A 4,594-nucleotide genomic window follows, 5' to 3' on the forward strand; every position below is an offset into this window, starting at 1 on the left:
GCTCTTGGAAATCCTGCTACTGTCTGGCCAATGCCTTGCTGTCCTTTCAGATTTGCGATAGTGTGTTCTCTTGTGTGGGACTCCTCACACTTGAAGGTGCACAAGGATTACCTGGAAGAGCTGCTGGAGCCACAGAGCCATTGGTGCCACCTCAGGAGTTCCACTTCTAGAAGGTCCAGGTGATAGTGACACTGTTGGGCCACAGAGGGAAACAAGACCTGACCACTGGGCAGCTGCTCTTCCTGGCAGACTGGTGCTTCCTTACCTTCCTGGGAGCTACAGTTTAGACCTCTGCTTCCTGTACTTCAGATGGCTCCAGGGGTCTGCTTGTGGTTTGTCTTTTCTCTTGAATGGTACAAGCAGAACTTGTACAGTTGATTTCCTTAAAAAAGGGAGGGGTTGAAATTGTAAGGGTTCAGTGGGTAAAGATGCTTGCTGCCCAAGCCTGGTGACCCGAGTTCAAACCTTGGACAGATGTAAAGGTGGGTGGAGAGAACAGACCCCCACAAAGTTGTCCTCCGACCTTCACATGTGTGCTGTGACATACACACATGCACACACACGCACACACTCATGCACGCATACACACACATACACACACATAACTTTTTAGAAAGGTGGAGAGGAAGGAGGATAAGAAGGAAGTGTCAGGAAGATGTAGTCTGTGCATGTGACAGGCTAGGGACAACCATGTATTTATGCCATTGTATGCTCACAAAAGCCTGTGGTCTCCCCATGGCCTGTCTTATTGTGCAGGCACGTTCAGTAACGAATCCAATAGTGATTAGGGAATGAGGGCTTATGCTTCTCGCTGAAAACTGCTGCTGCCTGCTCCAACACCACTTGCCTTGTATGAATCTCCCTAAAAGGTTCTCGTCTGGTTCTGAGAAATTCTTCCAAGGAGAACATTAACTGATAGGCCCTACGCCTAATGAGCAACCTCAATTTTCCTTATTCAGACTAAGTTCACTGTCTTCCTAGAGGCTGCAGGGCTCCCTCAACTGCCCTCTACCCCAGGAAAGTGTTCTGTAGAAACACACATTAGCAATGTCAGAAATAGCTCATAGCAAAGCAGTTTAGACAGTGTCTGTGGACAGCAGGGCTGCTAGGCTTTTCCCTAACAGACCTAAGGAAAATCAGGCAGCAAGGCCAATGCAATGGAGCAGTAGTATTTCTTCATTGAACTCTTTGTTTCTCTTATATTACATGACCCTACAAGGATAAATATACATTTGTATATAAATTGTAAGAGCACATAATTGCTATTATTATTTTGATATGAGAGCAATACTAAGAGATATAATTGCAATATTTAAGACTGGCTTGAGTCAAGGCTCATTTTTGGCCTTGTGGCTCCTGACACAGTAAACACTGGGTTTTAGTTCCTGAAACTTCTGAGGCAGTTGTGGGCTGGGAAGGTCTCTTTCCTAGCTTTTTTGACTGCCAGGAAGTCTGCATTTTTAGTGCAGGGAGTAGGTTATCTCTCTCTCTCTCTCTCTCTCTCTCTCTCTCTCTCTCTCTCTCTCTCTCTCTCTCTGCCAAGTGTCCTCCCCTCCCCCGCCCCGCCTCAGCTGCCACAGTTCTGGAGAAGACAGTGGTGATAATTTAGGAGACCAAGAACCTGGGTTCTCCTGACCCTAGCTGTACCAATATTAGCTACAGGAACTTGAACAAGCTGCTCCTGTTCATTGGTTCTTAGACAAGAGACTTATATGGAATTTTTTTAAATGTAAAATTTTATGAAACCAAAATTTAAATTTCATTTTGAATGAGTGACCTACCTAAACTTCTTGATGATTTTCACCTAACTGCTTAAAAGAATTTTTTTAAGAGTGTTGGCAGTTTTTCAACACTGCAAACTCAAAGGAAAACTAGAACAACCTTTTTAGGCAATTAACTGGAATGCTGAGGCCTGTCCCTTAATTATTAAGTATTTGAGAGGAGTACCAAAATGATGGACAAATTTGTGCTTTTATTTCTCACTTAAGAACTTTGATTTCAGCCTGTGAAAACTTTGCCATTTGTCAGTGACAAGAAAAAGATCAATGTCCTCATGCAATTTTGTCAAGTCAAAACTGAAGGCCCTGAGGAGTCAGACCACAGACAGCTTGGTGACTCAGTGGTTCCTTCAAGTCCCACATCCTGAAGACATTCTGCAGAGGAAAGCAAGGAGCTCTGGAAGTGGGGTGGGGACATTTGGGAAAGGCAGAGCTTCTCAGGGAAACCACGTGTCTGGCGTCTGTACACCCATGAGGTCAGACAAGCCCTTAGGAGCGGTCCTCTTCCTCAGCCACTCCAAACATGGTTATCCAACACAAGTTCACCATTGGAAGTGGGGCTTTCAGATCTGCATGGTTTGCATGGCCGGGGATCCCTGATGCTGAGGCACACACAGCACTCTTTGAGCTCCTCACATTCTGTCCTCCTAATGGAGAACAACATGGCCCAGCTCTACAGGACAACTGTAAGGAATCTGCAATGGTTAATAGCCAGGAGAGGTTGTGTGCTCCCTGGTGTGTGTCTCCATTACCTGCACCTCAGAGAATCTCATTCTGGCACACTTGATCACTAAATGACCCAGTTAAGTCTTTTTCTAGAAGTCTAATTCACAGGCAACCGGGGTCCTTACTCAACATCTCTGGGCTAGGACAGAGGTTTGTGGGGGGAAGCACTGATATATAGCTGAGTCGGGGAGGAGGATCATCTAGGAGGACTGCTTGTTTCAGGTACCAGGCTTCTTGTACGATCCAGGGCCAGGGCCATTGATCAATGCATATTCTAAGAGTAGCGGACAGCTGAGGGTGTGGCTCCTACATCAGCACCGCTCATGGCTGTAAACAGCACTGCGGAATTGTGTGTTGGGTAGCTGAACATCTAAAGGTTATTTTTTCTGAGTTTTTAAAATGGTTTATTTACTTTTATGTGTATTGGTGTTTTGCTGGCATGCATGTCTGTATGAGGATGTCAGATCGCCTGGAACTGGAGTTACAGGCAGTTGTGAGCTGCCACGTGGGTGTTGGGAGCTGAACCCCAGTCCTCTGGAAGAGCATTCAGTGCTCTTAACCACTGAGCCATCTCTCCAGCCCCTGGAGGATGCTTTTAAAGCTCATATCAGTCTCGTGCATCATACTTATCCATCCAAATCATACAAGCCAATCATTTCTACTGTAGTCACTGAAGTAGGAACATCACCATCATCTTAAAGTTTGGATATTTTTCTTCTCTGAAGTCTGGGATGTGACTCACTGGTACAGCACTTACAGGAAGCTGTACCCAAACACTGGAAAGAAGGGGGAAATAAAAGAGATGCTTTCCTCACCCGAATAACAAAGCCTTCATTTATTAAGTCATCCTTATTTCCCTTCACTCCTCCCATGCTTCTTTATAGCCCCAGCTAACTGCTGTCTACACATTGTTCTTAGAGTGACTTTCTGTTCAGAACACTGCATATACACGGAAGATGCCCCATTGTGGTTGGCTTCCCTCACTGACAAGGCTGTTGAACACTGGATTTCTCTAGAGAATTTACTTATTTGTTAAGACTTCTGTTTGTATGTGTTTTATTACTGAATTGGACTACCTTTGTCACTTATAGAGTATACCATATACAAGGTATATTATAAATGTGAAGTATAATATATATGTAACACACACACACAGTTGCATGCACGCACACACACACACTGTCCAGGCTAAGAAAATGTTGTTGTACCTGTTTTGGCAGCACAGGTATTAAAATTGGAACAATTCAGAGAAGGTTAGCATGGCTCCAATGTAAGGATGACATAGGAATTCATTGGATATTCCACAGTTCTATTTTAAACTTGCTTTGGGAGGACAACAGAGATGAAGTGAGTCCAGCCATGACAGGTTTGTCTGGAGTGAACCGGGACAGTCAAAGCATGGAAATTTGATGCTCTGGAAGGGCAATAGACAGCTCTTTCGAAGGATGGAATTTTCGAACCCTGAAAATGAGGTTTATTTTTGGAGAGTAAACACTTTTAGATTCTTATTACACTAAAACATATTGTATTTGAAATGTATCTGTTAAACCTTACATACTGAAACTGTGATAGATTTTGTGAAATATAAAGATTTCTCTTAACTGGTGAAGGTCAACCACTGTTTATGACTTGGAGCAATTGTATAGTTTGCTGATAGAAATTTTGCTTTGGACATTGGTAAGTGGGCTGTTATCTAACATGAAGTTCTTAGGATGCATTGATAAAAAGTCACCTCCTTTCTTTAAAAGTTGATTTCACAGGAAAAAGAGAAAGACAATGTACATTTAACCAACAATTATAGGAATCACTAGTTTATTCTTTTCCTGACAAGGTTTAGTTCATTTAGCATTAAGAATTGGTTCTTTCTTTGATGGGTGTCATCAACATCATTTGTGGAGAAGAGGACTGCGAGCCATCACGGGGTGTTGGTGGCTGAATGGGGCTGAGCAGCAAGTCCTCCTAACACTGAGCCTCCTCTCCAGGTCCCATTGCCTGCTCTAAAAATCCAGAACAATAATGAGGCAAAAACTAAAGTTACTTATGCATTTGCTTGTTTCATCTCTGTTTTCTTTTTCTTTTTTAAATTTAAT

At 43.3% G+C, this 4,594-nt stretch overlaps 1 non-coding gene across 1 annotated transcript; it reads left to right on the top strand.

Annotated features, from left to right (window-relative positions):
* Window positions 1-3,708: 3,708 nt before the first annotated feature.
* On the top strand, window positions 3,709-3,815 carry LOC130864219 (U6 spliceosomal RNA). The gene has a single exon (XR_009055917.1). It is a non-coding gene; the product is annotated as a U6 spliceosomal RNA (small nuclear RNA).
* Window positions 3,816-4,594: the final 779 nt, after the last annotated feature.

This window comes from Chionomys nivalis, chromosome 21, assembly GCF_950005125.1.
Source record: "Chionomys nivalis chromosome 21, mChiNiv1.1, whole genome shotgun sequence".
Classification (NCBI taxonomy): Eukaryota; Metazoa; Chordata; class Mammalia; order Rodentia; family Cricetidae; genus Chionomys; species Chionomys nivalis.